This window comes from Patagioenas fasciata, chromosome 2 (genome assembly GCF_037038585.1).
Source record: "Patagioenas fasciata isolate bPatFas1 chromosome 2, bPatFas1.hap1, whole genome shotgun sequence".
Lineage (NCBI taxonomy): Eukaryota > Metazoa > Chordata > Aves > Columbiformes > Columbidae > Patagioenas > Patagioenas fasciata.
The window spans coordinates 127,757,308-127,771,731 of NC_092521.1; the positions used below are offsets into that span (position 1 = coordinate 127,757,308).

The 14,424-nt window shown below is 43.0% G+C and overlaps 1 protein-coding gene across 3 annotated transcripts in view; it reads right to left on the bottom strand.

The window, feature by feature from the left end:
- LRRC3B (leucine rich repeat containing 3B) overlaps nt 1–14,424 on the bottom strand; it is a 50,928-nt gene that overhangs the window by 26,843 nt on the left and 9,661 nt on the right. The window contains exon 1 of one of the 3 annotated variants that reach the window (XM_071804940.1): nt 12,073–12,090. The exons of the other annotated variants lie outside the window; for them this stretch is intronic. The gene's annotated coding sequence lies outside the window, so the exon portion shown is untranslated. Of the gene's footprint in view, nt 1–12,072; nt 12,091–14,424 lie in introns of those variants that run through there. 3 annotated transcript variants of the gene reach the window in all.

Sequence of the window (14,424 nt, forward strand, 5' to 3'; positions counted from 1 at the left end):
AAAGGACACCATCAGCAAGAGCGCTGGCTGAGACCTTTACCTAAATAAGGAAAGAGATTATTTGTTTACCCTGAGTGTAGATGTAGTCTTCAAATTCCACAAGTCTTTACTGCAAATTATCCCTTACCATTCAAAGCCAGCACAGGAACATTTGAGAAAAAAAAAGTTAGAACTACCTAGAGAAATGAAGCCTTGTGGTCTTCACAGACCCAGCAAAGCAGAAAGATTAACGTAAGCAAATCCCACCCCTGCCCCAAAGCCGACACAAAAAAGGCAAAATTATACCCTGGTAATTCTTTCAGTTGCACTCCAGTAAGATATCTTTTAGTAGTAAACAGGAACAACCAGCTTTAAGGTGATATTGTAAACTCAGTGTCCTGGGTTTTTTTTAAATAATTAAATAAAAATACCAGAAGAGACACCAGTAAGAAAAACGGTGACACTGGAAAACTCGGCATATTCTGGGAGATAAACTAATTCAAGTCTGAATGTCTTTCCTTCACCATGTGTTTGGACCACATGGCATGAGGAGAATATCAACACATGCCGTACCTGAAGCCCACGTCACGAAACAGAATAAACTGGATGATAATAAAGAACTAAGCTATTATGCAAGTGCTGATTTCTGCATATGTTTAAATCTGTAGGTCCCCTAACCCTTCCTGCAGAGATTTCTGCTCAGTACAGGATCCCGAAGGAAAGTGGCTTAATCACCAGTAATGATGGAGTGTGAGAAGCCTATCTGGGCCATACTTAATGCTCTCCTCCATGCTGAAGGTGCGATTCCAGGAATGAAGAGTTAGTCACCATGTCTTCCCTCCACTACCCATCTTTTCATCTACTGCATATGCTGCTGTGCAGAGACAGGTGTTCACACCTACGGGATGCTGCTAAGTCATGTGGGGACATGGCATGCAGGAAGCCGCTCTTCTACAGAAAACTCCTGCAAATACAATGGACATCCCACTAGGATTTCTTTCTTTACATTGATTTATATCGGATGTGAGATGGATGTCTCTGGTGGTTTCACTATACCTTTTTCCTGAATGAAACCATCACTCTGCTTCTGCACACCCTGGTTTTTCTCATGCATGCTAGGGAGAGGCAGGGAGCACCTTCTTACATCCTCTGCATATACTGTAAGGCCCAACAGAGACATAATAAAACATATAAATGATTTTTTTTTTAATTATTTAGTTACAGCAACCCTTGTGGAATTGTGATTCACCCCGAACGCTGTAAACATTTCTTGTTAGCTTGCTACCAAAGCTCATCTAAGAATCGGGTAAGATCACGTGCAGCCATCCGGTGAAGCAAAGGAATGAGTCATCAGTCTGCAAGCTGAACAACAGACGAAATCATAGATTCAGACCCAGGTAAGCACAGGAATGAATGAAACACCAGTTTCCAAATTACACCTCTGGAGAAAGCAGTCTGGGACGGCAACTCATAAACTCATAACTACCTGGCCTAGCATTAAAAAGCATACAGGGAATCCAGTGGGCAACTTAAAGTAAAACTTCATGGAATTCAAGGTGAAGGGGGTGAATCTCCCAGAAAAATGTTTCAAATAGCTAAAGGAATTCAATTACAGCAGTATACACCTCTGCAACTACCTTGGCCAAGTCTTGTGTCCTATGTTCTTATAGACTGGGATAAATATTATGGATTAGGAAAATGTCATTTTTTAATAAACTAAGGTATTTTAATTAATTTATAGTGAACTCTATTAGTTTTACTCCTACTAAGACTAGTACAACCTTCCTCACAGAAGGAAAGAAAAAGACAATAGTGCAAATGCTCTCTCATATTTTATTCAAGCAGTTTCTTCTTCGGGTAAACAAAGATAGCAGTCTCAGAAAATGAGAGTACTTCCCACCAACCAACCTGTCAAAAAATACTCAAATTCAGTTTGCAGTTTTGCTGGTCTAAATGCACATAATATAGGTAATAAGTTTAGATTTCTACCAAAGCAACTGAAAGCATAACACATCCCTGGAGATATATAGTCTGATTACTGATGATGAGATAGCACAGCCCCAGCTGCTCAGTATTACACAAAGAAAGAGGTGGGCAGGTTCAGAGAAAGCTGCACATATTGGTTTCACTCCTATTCACAATTTACCCCTACTATTTCACTCACCCACTCGCTCTTCACCAAAGCATGAAATGCCAGTTGCTTAGATTTAAGCTGCTCAATAGTCAGCTACTGCCATCACAGATTACTAAATAAACTAACAAAATGCCACCATTCCACATAATTACTCCTGAACACCATGCTAGCCAAATGTATTTTCAGATGTTTCACTCTCCTCCCAAACTCTTCTGCCCTGCCACCACTAAACCAGCCGCAGTACCTGCACCAACTTGCGCCTTTAGCTCCTGCTCCTTCCCTGCCTCGAGGCAGCAGACCCTTCAGTGAGGATGGCTGTGGGTACAGTACACACCAGGGCTATTTTCCCCCAAATCTTCACCTGCACCTATACCTCTCTGAGCATTGCATCCCATTAATCACCCCTTCAGTCACTGCATGCTACACAGAGGGCAGTAACTCCTCTCCTGTGAACCCTCTCCATAGCCAGTGCAGGGTTGCCTGAGCTACCTTAGCCCTCAGCAAGACAATGGGAAGGAGATTCTGGGTGCAGGACCTTCATCTTTGCTCTTTGGGAAACTTACCCCCACCCACCTGGCTCAGGTACAAGATTTATAGGTTAAATTTTCGTCACTCTCTTCCTAATACCACTTCATTTGAGACCAGACATGCTGCAACATACTGTGCACTGACTGCGCCAGTGCACAGGGCAGGGTGAACATGCTGAACACACATGGCTGAGAAAGGTGAGGACCTCATCAAGAAAAATAATACTGCAGATAAATTAAGAGGGAGAGTGCTGAAAATGGGGTAGTACAGGATGATATACCATTTTGGCACTTCCAGCATGCACCAGCATGTCACAAAAGGGGAATACTAGCAAATTTTTGTATTGATATCTCCAAACCTATGCTCCAACAGCTTAACAGGAAGGTAATTTTGAAGGCTATAAAGATTACTTCCCTTTGTCTCCAATCTGGACCTGCTTCTTCAAAGGTCCTTTTTTTAAGGTAGCTCAGCTTCCATCTCTGTTTCATGGTTTCTAATTAACTAATTTCTCATTTTACATATTTACAGCTTGGGAACTGAAAAAGCAGAGGGATAGGTGATGAGCAGAAGGAACAAAAACTGGCTGTGCAGGATGCCCACTCCAGGACCTGGACCTCCTCACCTGTGGGTGGGATGGTAAGCAGCTTGGGGATGTCTCCTTCCTGTTCATGAAAACGCAAGGGGCTGTGGAAAGTTGTTTTCCTGCCAGGTTGCGGCTGTATCACACGCACCACGCAGTCACCCTGAGCACCCCTACCACACACACAGTTAAATTCTGTCAAGCCACTACTGACCACCCCTAGTGCACAGCACATGGCACACTTTAATTTAGCATTAGCAAAATACCAATAGCCCCTGCAGAGACTTGGATATAATTCTACTCCAAAAACATGTTCAAAAGCAAAGGAGCAGCAGTGAATAATAATTACTAATTGCTAGCTCTTGCATCATTTTCATATCTTTACTGAATATCTTGGAAAGGATAGCTCCTCTTCCCCAACAGGAATGCCAGAAACAATATTTTTCTGAAAAGGAAGACCATTCCAGACTGCAGATGTTAAGTCCACATTTTCCTTTCCACATTTCCTAAATTGTTCAGATTCTGGAAGACGAAGGACAATAATTCAGCATGTAAAACTGCAGCTCAAATATTTCCAGCAGCCCAGCAAAATCCTCTTGCACACATTCCTGTGAGTCAAAAGCCCAATCTGCTGCAAGGCACAGCATGTACCTCCTGGCAATAGTGTAGATTTATGTTTCTGGTCTCTGGGAAGTCACTGCTGTGTAAAAGGATATGACTGGCTTTACAGGTCAAGGTAAAATCTATTGCCCTGAAACAAACCAAAAACGTACAAGAGATCTTGCAGCCTAAACACACAGAGCTATCAGAAGGGGCTGAGAGGTAGGATGCATCATCACTGTTTTATACAGTTTAAATAGCACGGTCGATGCCTTTCGTCTCCATTTGACAACTTCTCTTTTTGCTTTACATTTTCCTTGCTTTCCAGCCCTTTGGAAACCTCACTCATGAGGGAGAATATGTCACATTTCCCCTGGAATGAAATTGGCTTATGACACATCGTATAATTCCAAAAATACATAATGCATTAATTTGACACACTTCTGTCATCAAGACCTTAATTTCTAACATCTTAATTTCCAGATACAATTGAAAAAAAATTATTTTCCTCAGCCACCTAATTTGTTTCACTTTAGGAGGGAGAGTTTCTTCCCACCCAACCCAGGGTTGTTCACATGGGAGATTCCCAAACCTCTGGGAGAAGGTCAGCTTGAGTCTCTTCTTGAATGTACTATATTCTCATCCTAGCAAGTGACTATTAGTGAGCTGCTTTTCTCAGCCAACACTTTGTATTTTAATTCCTACCTTTTATTAACTATTTCCCCGACTCTTTCTGTGTGTTAGTTTTTCCCCTGCTCTTGCGTTCCCATTAACTCTTTTCTTTCACCTCAGTTTTGCTACCTGGACCTATGTGTCCATCTTCTTCTCTACCACCAGACTACCATGCATGCTACAAGTGATTTCAAATTTTGCAAAGGACTATAACAATGATTTCTATGCAATACTCTACAACTCTAAAGGTGTCATCTGACAGTTGTTCAAGTAGAACCCCATTTTCTGTAAAATACATGTGCTTCTGCTATATAAATTTCTGCCCTGCTACCTTCTCTAGAATGATAACTGCTTCTCTTTTGATGTAAAAAGGCAGGGACAGAGAGAGAAGAGATATCTGGATATACTGAAAATCTTTACAATGTCTTCTGCTGGACAATTAACTGTAGTTTGTGAGTCGAAGAACTGTAAGAGATCCATCTGCTCACAGGCTTGTGACCTTTCTGGTGAATTTTAGGAGTCATACACCATCTTCGATAAGTTGCCTTTTTATCTTCACAACAGACCTCACCTGGTTAAATATTACATTTATCTGACAGAAAGCAGAAGAATTACTTGTAGAGCCGGTATTAAAATGCAACAGATTCATTTTTTCTGTATTCCATAATGCTGAGCTACCCCTGCAGTGACCTAAGATGCAGGGACAGCTGAGTGGGAAGGGACAGAGACACAGCACTGTCAATGCCACCACAGGCAGGGCTGTCACTGCCTGATCCAGCATCACTGCCTTTCCCTTATCTCTCTCATCACAAATCTTTTTCTCACCCTGCAACCCCAACTATACGTATATGCAAATTAAATTGTCTGGTGCCATTTTTCTTTCACAGAATGTCCAAAATTCTTATTCCCTGGTTTGAGAGTTTGATGGAACATAGAATAATGGGAGCAGACCCCAAAACCCATAAACCCACCCCAAACCATAAACTGATGTTGCTGACATCAATGTTGCCTCTCTAAATTAGCTCTAAATTAAAATATCAAAAGGAAAGGATGCTTTCCAGAAATAATATATACTGGTAATTATTTTTCATAGCCTTCAATACATAGCCATTTGCACTTGAGAAAGACAATTACAAAACATTATTCTGACTCTATGAATCTCCAAAACTAAAACAGTGCATGTAATGCAGCAGCATTTTGTACTTCTCTCTGTGACTCTGCAGAGATATATGGGAAAAACACAAACCAATATTAAACACTTTAAAGATTCCCTTTCTGTGTCCTCTCCCACTGTTTTTTGTTCAATCCCTTCATGGTCTCACCATGGAAAATCAGAGAACCTTTCACTGTCATGAAGCTGCATATCCTGCACATAAAGGAAAACCAAAGCTTTCCTTTTTGGGCCAAATCCATTAAATGGGAACATTGCCCATGTGACAGCAGCCTGGCTGAGCCTTGTAAGAGGTCAGGAGGCAGGAGGTGATACAGTGATCCTAGAATTCCTGGGCACAAGGTCAGGAAAGAAAGCAAAGGCAGGTGCTAGGTGGCTGCAGAGGACACCTAAGGAGTCACTCCATGGCACTGCACACATGAGCCAAGGCTGATCCTACTTTTCCTTCCCACATGCCTGGGCAAGCAGCCCAGCTGAATTCACAAACCACCAGCATGGAGACTTCTCTCTGAATGTGCTCTTTATAGCATATATGTTGGCCAATTCAACCAAAAATACCCCCCAATTCTGCCCAGCGCCAAGCAAATGGAGCTGAAGGGCTACTGCCAGGCTGGAGAAAATGGTCCTGACTTGGGCCAGCAGCTCTAAAAGAAACAGAGGAGGAAAGGCTGGAAGATGTGTCTTCACAGGGTCATAGGCTCTTTGCCATGTCTTTGTCACTACTGTTTTTCTGCTAAATTTGCATAATCTTTTGCATAACAAAGTATGTTTGAGACAGAACTTATTAAAAAAAAAAAAAAAAGAAAAATCCTTTTGCAGATTAAATTAGTAAAGCTATGAAGGCTAAAAAAGTTCAGATTATAGATTCTACCCTGGCCTACTTCATTACACACCTCGTGTGCAAATTTATTACAGGAAAACGATATCTAATTAAATTATTATGCTTTGAGTTTTTTTTTATTAACTTACTTAATTAAAAACTTCTCAATTTATGTAATTTATTATGACATGACCATTGTTAATGAAGCTCACAAAAGGTACTGTTGGGTAAATTAATGTAAAGGAGATGAAGCAGCGCAGAATGAGGGATTATGTTCTCAGACTTCTGAGGCAAAGAAGCCTGAAATAAATGCAAGTTGTGAGTGTTTGGAGCAGAGGGTGTATTCATTGTAATTATTTCAGACTGCACGCTGATTGCAAAAGATTAACATAAACAGGAGTTGTTATTGCAGATGTTTCTATTCGTGCTAGGAAATCCCTTGAATATAGGAAGCACAGAGTAAAAAATGTGAAGATGCTGTACTACACCATCGTCACTTCTGTTCTATTCTTTTTTTCTGTTCTGGACATACCAGAAGAAACATAAATAAAGCTGTGCATGTTCAGGCCTTGAAGGAAAAACACCACTCCTCTCTGGTAACATAACAAAACATTTAGATGTAACTTCACCGCTCAGCAGTGAGTGTTTTGGCACATTCTCTCCTCCCTCCCAGTAGTGCCTTTATACTGCACAGCACTACATTACCCTCCAGAACCTACGTGGCCTGCAGCTAAAACGATAGTCAGTACAATAAAATTCATAGTAATTAACAGCTTTTAAGATCCTTGCTCCTCCATTCACAACAGCAAATTGTATGCATACATAATTCACATGTAATTTTGATATTTTCGACTCTCCTTCTATATTAAACAATGGCAAAACTTCCATTCAATCTGGAAAAAAATACACAAAAACTCTTCTTTCTGAAAATTTTCCAAAAAACAGAAGTAGGGTAAAAATGTCTAATGATAGTACTGGAGGTGTATACAATACATCTCATCACACCTGCTTTACTTCCTGAGTTTTCATAAATTGCTTCCTTGTCTCAGTAGGATCCAAATGCACAGAAACCAAGAAGAGAAGGGCTCTTCACAGGGCTTTTTGCCTCTAACGTCAACCTGGTAAGGTCTATCACTGCAACAATTTTTAAAATAAGAATTGTACAGCTTCAAGCTCTTCAGTTATTTGTGGATCAGCTGTATGAAGTACCCTCCACACTTGCAGAGACTGGTATGAGTCAAAGAGGCTGCGGTCAGTACAATATCTGTGGATAGGCTGGACATTATTTCCTATGCTTCTGCATTAAACATGAAACAAAAAGGTCATAAGGCCCTTTCCATACAGCAGCATACATCTCCAGGTATGCTGTATTTCTTGGGCGCAAACATCAAGGCAGGCAGCTACACCACCTCGGGCCAGATCCCAGAGCTTCACCCCACTGCCTGGAGACCAAGGTGGTACGAGCACCCTCCCTTTACATTCCTCAGCCTTGTGCTTGCTCGGTCCTGGATGGTGCCAGGAATGCATCAGACTTAAACCCAGTTTTCTTGGCCCAGGAAGGACAAGGTTCTCTGCTGCCTGGGACTTGTTAGGTGGCAGCGTCAGTGTCCACTGAGATGGGGCCAGGCTTCTGAGCACCTCCAATGACCACCCCTGCTAGGAGATGGGCCTGATTCCTTCCCAAAAGAGATCAAGCCATGGAGGAAGATGGTTGTGGCCACTGGTTTGAATGCTGCCAGGAACCAGAAGCCCACGGAGCACGTATGTCTCACAGCACAGACACTACCAGGGTGCCTAGTTAAAATGTTTTTAGCAGCAAACTCCACTGACAGCACAGCGCATCTCACACTCCAAATCTGTCCCTCTGTTTCAATGTTATGAAACAGCATCATCAACTGCAGTTCAGGCAGGGTTTTAAAATAAAATGTACTAGCACAAAAACAGCAGCCCTGTCTAACATTTACAAAGCGACTTTCAGAGGAGTGGATCTCACGGGATTTCTTAAGTTTTTCCAAGCCAATTGTATAACGCCACAGGTTTCCACAAGCGTAGCTAAGGGCAGAGTCTGGGTCTCCGTATATATGATTTCTTCTATTCACTGCCAGTTGCAAGGGGTCAAACACTGACAGAGCGCAGAAGCAATTCCACATAACAACATTGCCAAGGATGGAAAGCATGGTCTGTGGCAGAGGGAATTCACTGCAAGCACAACGCAACTGCTGGGCTGTGAAAAAAGAGGGAACAAGAAAAAAAAATAAAACAGAAATGCTGTTTCCCCAACACAGAACAGTAGGGTTGCAAGAGAAATTTTACCATACTTGCAGGGGGGAACAGGGGATTTATAGCTACAAATTCTGCAAATCCTTTCCAAAGGACTGTCCTTGAACGACTGAACCGAGATCCCAATCTCCCTGAACTAACTACATAACAGGGCTCAGTAGGAATGAAATGCATTGTACGACTGTCACTTCCATCATTTTGAGCAGAAACTTGTTTTAGTAGCCTGTCAGATGACAAGGGTAGATATGAATTCAATAGATAGACTTAAGTCCCAGAAACAGTTATTTCAAGTATTTTTATATTGCAAACTAGGAACAATACTGAGGAAGCTGATGAGGCCTTCTATGCGCAGCTGAGAGTGGCCTCACAGTCACAGGCCCTGGTTGTTGTGGGTGATTTTAACTTCCCTGATGTTTGCTGGAAGGACCATTCAGCCAGCCAGCCACAGTCCAGGAGGTTCCTCCAGTGCATTGATGATAACTTCCTCATGCAGATGGTGGAGGAGCCAACCAGGAGAGGTGCACTGCTGGATCTCATCCTCACTAACAAAGAGGGTCTGGTCGAAGCAGTAAAGGTTGAGGGCTGCCTGGGTTGCAGTGACCACGAGATGGTGGAGTTCAGCATCTCATGTGGCAGGAACAGAATAGCAAGTAGAATTGCAACCCTGGACTTTGGCAGGGCTAATTTCGGCCTTTTCAAGCAATTGCTGGGGGAAATCCCATGGGCAAGACTGCTTGAAGGAAAAGGGGCCCAAGAGAGCTGGATTGCATTCAGAGATTGCTTCTTCCATGCTCAGGATCAGAGCATCCCCACACATAGGAAGTCGAGGAAGGGAGCCAGAAGGCCTGCGTGGTTGAATAGGGATCTGTTGGGTATGCTCAAGCAGAAGAGGCGAGTTTACAGGTCATGGAAGCAGGGACTGGCCACTTGGGAGGAATATAAGGCTGCTGTTAGAGGATGCAGGAAGGCAGCTAGGGTAGCCAAGGCCTCCTTAGAATTACAGCTGGCGAGAGGGGTCAAGGACAGCAAGAAGAACTTTTTCAAATACATAGCAGATAAAACTAATACCAGAGGCAATGTAGGCCCACTGATGAATGAGGTGGGTGCCCTGGTGGCAGAAGACACAGAGAAGGCAGAATTGCTGAATGCCTTCTTTGTCTCTGTCTACTCCGCTGGAGGCTGTCCTGGGGAACCCTGTACCCCTGAGACCCCGGATGAAGCCAGGTTAATGAAGGAGTTTGCTTTAGTCGATGAGGACTGGGTTAGGGAACAATTAAGTAGTCTGGACATCCATAAATCCATGGGTCCAGATGGGATGCATCCGGAGGTGCTGAGGGAGCTGGCTGAAGTCATTGCTAGACCGCTATCCATCATTTTTGCCAAGTCTTGGGAAACGGGAGAGGTGCCCGAGGATTGGAGGAAAGCAAATGTCACTCCAGTCTTTAAAAAGGGCAAGAAGGAGGACCCGGGTAATTATAGACCGGTCAGCCTCACCTCTGTCCCTGGGAAAGTAATGGAACAGCTTATCCTTGGTGTCATCTCAAGGCACATCAGGGATAAGAGGGTCATTAGGGGCAGTCAGCATGGCTTTACCAAGGGTAAGTCATGCTTGACCAACCTCATAGCCTTTTATGAGAATGTAACAAGGTGGATGGATGATGGCAGAGCGGTGGATGTGGTCTACCTTGACTTCAGTAAAGCCTTTGACACAGTCCCTCACAGCATCCTCACAGCTAAATTGAGGAGGTGTGGTCTAGACAACAGAGTAGTGAGGTGGGTTGCAAACTGGCTTAAAGAGAGAAGCCAGAGTGTGGTGGTCAATGGTGCAGAGTCCAGTTGGAGGCCAGTATCTAGTGGAGTGCCTCAGGGGTCAGTACTGGGGCCAATATTATTCAATATATTCATTAATGATTTAGACGAGGGAATTGAGTGTACTATCGGCAAGTTTGCTGATGACACTAAGCTGGGAGGAGTGGCTGACACGCCAGAAGGCTGTGCTGCCATCCAGCGGGACCTGGACAGGCTGGAGAGTTGGGCGGGGGATAACCTGATGGAATTTAACAAGGGAAAGTGTAGAGTCTTACATCTGGGCAGGAACAATCCCAAGTTCCAGTATAGGTTGGGGCATGACCTATTAGAGAGCAGTGTAGGGGAAAGGGACCTGGGGGTCCTGGTGGACAACAGGATGACCATGAGCCAGCACTGTGCCCTTGTGGCCAGGAAGGCTAATGGCATCCTTGGGTGTATTACAAGGGGGGTGGTCAGTAGATCGAGAGAGGTCCTCCTTCCCCTCTACTCCGCCCTGGTGAGACCCCATCTGGAATATTGTGTCCAGTTCTGGGCCCCTCAGTTCAAGAAGGACAGGGAACTGCTGGAGAGGGTCCAGCGTAGGGCAACAAAGATGATTAAGGGAGTGGAGCATCTCCCTTATGAAGAAAGGCTGAGGGAGCTGGGGCTCTTTAGTTTGGAGAAGAGGAGACTGAGGGGTGACCTTATTAATGTTTATAAATACATAAAGGATGAGTGCCACGAGGATGGAGTCAGGCTCTTCTCAGTGGCAAACAATGATAGGACAAGGGGCAATGGGATCAAGCTGGAACACAAGAGGTTCCACTTAAATTTGAGAAAGAACTTCTTCTCAGTGAGGGTAACAGAGCACTGGAACAGGCTACCCAGGGAGGTTGTGGAGTCTCCTTCCCTGGAGACATTCAAAGCCCGCCTGGACACATTCCTGTGCGACCTCACCTAGGCATTCCTGCTCCAGCAGGGGGATTGGACTAGATGATCTTTTGAGGTCCCTTCCAATCCCAAACATACTGTGATACTGTGATACTGTGAATACCTCAGTTCCCATTTGGACATATGCTGTGTTCAAATCAGTATGAATAACATCCATTCTTAAGGTGTTTTCATTATGATTTTGCAGAAGTCTATCACAAACTGAGACAGCATGAGCATTATGGACGTAAATCTAGTATAGCTTACACCCACCTTAATCAAAGCAATTTCAGTGAGCTCAGATTTATGCAGCTTTACCTCAAGTCCTTAAATGTGAGTGATTCTCAAGTAAAAAAAAAAAAAAAAACAAAACCAAAAAAACCCAAACAAACAAACACAAAAACAAAGCCTACAATACTGATGTTTCCAAAATAAATAGCAACATAATGACTAATAGGAACAACTCTGTACAACTGTGGTCTCAGATCTGAACCTACACACATTCCCATGGCCTTTTCGGCTCATGAGAATCCAGTTCTACCTCCAGCAGACCCATCCATCAGCTCTGGCAGGGGTACGGGAGGACATACCTGCACTGGAAGTCTTTTGCTGCCCTTCTCCATGTAACCCTGAGACCACACAAGACATTAAACTGGTGGATGGAAAGAGTCTTCTGTAGCTGACACCTCTAAGAGAGGGGAAAATGTAACCTTCAAAAAGCGGCAGCAATGAAAAAGGAAGAGAGACGGTAAGATAAAGAGAAAACGGTACAAAGTAACATTCTCATTAGAATCCAAATATTTGCAAGGAAAATTACACAAAGTTTACTTTTTATTAACTTGTTACACTGCTATGCTATAACAAAACACTTTTCCACCTTTGACTGAGAAATGCAGAGGTGCTATACTTGCTTATGCCTTTAGAAGACTTTTCTGATCTATCACTTGAGAACATCTTACCTTCTTACTCAGAATGACCATTTTCCCCTGAGAAAAAGACCTATCTGCCTCCCATTTCAGACCTCCTAAGCTGACTCACATCTTGTAAAACTCTTTTTCTTCGTTGTGCCAACATCTCTAATGGACTTTGTTCTTTAAGCATCACTTTCATTGAGAGAAAAATTAGAACAAGGCTTTAAAAGTTCTGGAGAAGGAAAAGAAAAAAAATGGCTGGCAAGTTAGAGATTTTAAACCCACATTGCAAAATGCCACATGGGACTCCCCTGTTGCTGAGAACATTGAAATCTCACATACGTACCCTCCCCTACACCATGCCACTCACCAAGGGAAAATAATTGAGCACTTTTTCTCAGTAAGGTTTTGGAGAAGATCTCCTGAAGTCCTGAATCACAAGCTTGAAGGCCTTATGCAAACCATGGCAATTAAAAACATCCTCAACTCACACTGACAATATCCATGTGAAAAACTCAAATGGCTGTATCTGTGAGTGCAGTAAGCATAACTAAGTTTAGAAGCAGCAGGTACTTAAAGCTTGTCATCATTCCTTGTTATCATTCCTCTTACACCCTGGACCAGTCACCCATCCTATAAAGAAACTTCTCTTTTACAGAACAGCCCGGCTCTTCAACAGACTTCCAAGAAGACAACTTTTGAGGGAAGCCCACTACTGCTTGTAGCTGTGAGCCCTTCACACAGAAAACCAGAGACAGATCTGTCTGAGATGCTTTCCTGGATGGATAAGGAGCTCCATGACTTGCCCTCTATACCAGTGTCCATGTCTCAGTCCTGACAAATTCCCATGTCCTGTGCACACCCAAAATGTCTATTTTCTGTGGGCCCAGGAAAATGCCTCCATTAGGGCTGCCAAGAAAGTAACTGTAGGCTTAGCAAGGATATGCTTTAGCATCACCAGGATATTTTATCTTTTACCTCTCACCAGCGGTACAAATATTACAGGAAATGTTTCAGCATGTCCTGATCTTTCTGCCCTTCATCTCTTCAGATGAACCATCTTAAACTGATATTTTACCTGGTACATCCCTGCCAGCTCTTTATAGACAGGATTTCCCTCTCATGCCACCCCCAACACAACAGGCTCAGACTGAGAAACACCGACCCTGCCACATCTTACAAACTACTGCTGAGAGAGGCTGGAGCTTTTGGTTGGTTGGTTTGGAGTTTTGGTGGTGGTGGTGGTTTGGTTTTTTGTTTTTTGTTTTGTTTTGTTTTTTGTTTGTTTGTTTGGTTTTGGTTGTTTTGTTTTGTTTTTTTTTTTTCTTCTGAATGGGCAAAGAAATCAAGTTGCCACTTAAATGAATGCAGGGTCAAACTCCTACTGAAAAAGCAAAGGCTTTGACCAGCAAGGGGAACTACACCACAATGTAAAGATGCAAAGTGAACTTCACAATGTTCTACAGAGCCCCTGAAGTAAAGAGGTGTTTCCCAAAGCCATGGTCTGATGTGGCCGTAGGTCCATCCTGCCTGCAAAGGTGCAGTTCCTTCTACAGCACAGACATCAAGACGCCCACACCACCAATGCTGCAGGGCAGCAGGGTACCCTACTTTCAGCCGAATTTTGTCTTTGCCTGTTATCACAGTCGTTGAATAGTAATATTCTCTTTATCGGATCTGAGGAACATAGCGTTCCTCTCTAATCTGAAAAAGTACAGGTTATGGCACAGGATGCAGGTTTCAAAAGGTTTACACAGATGCGTGCTTTTTTCCCCCATTCTGGTGTGAAGAAGATGAAAGGATAATATAATTACACCTTTTTTTTTTTTTTTTTAATATTGAATTTGGTTTGGAAGAAAAGACACAGAGTACTCGCTTTTAATTCCCCTTTTCCAGGTTCATTCTGTATTTAGTAAGAACTATAAAAATTCTTTTGAAGTAGTAATATATTCAAGACTAATAAAATCCAAGTGCAAAATATTTTCAGAGGCAGCTTAGGTACAATTATTAAGTTGTCAAATAAAATCGTCT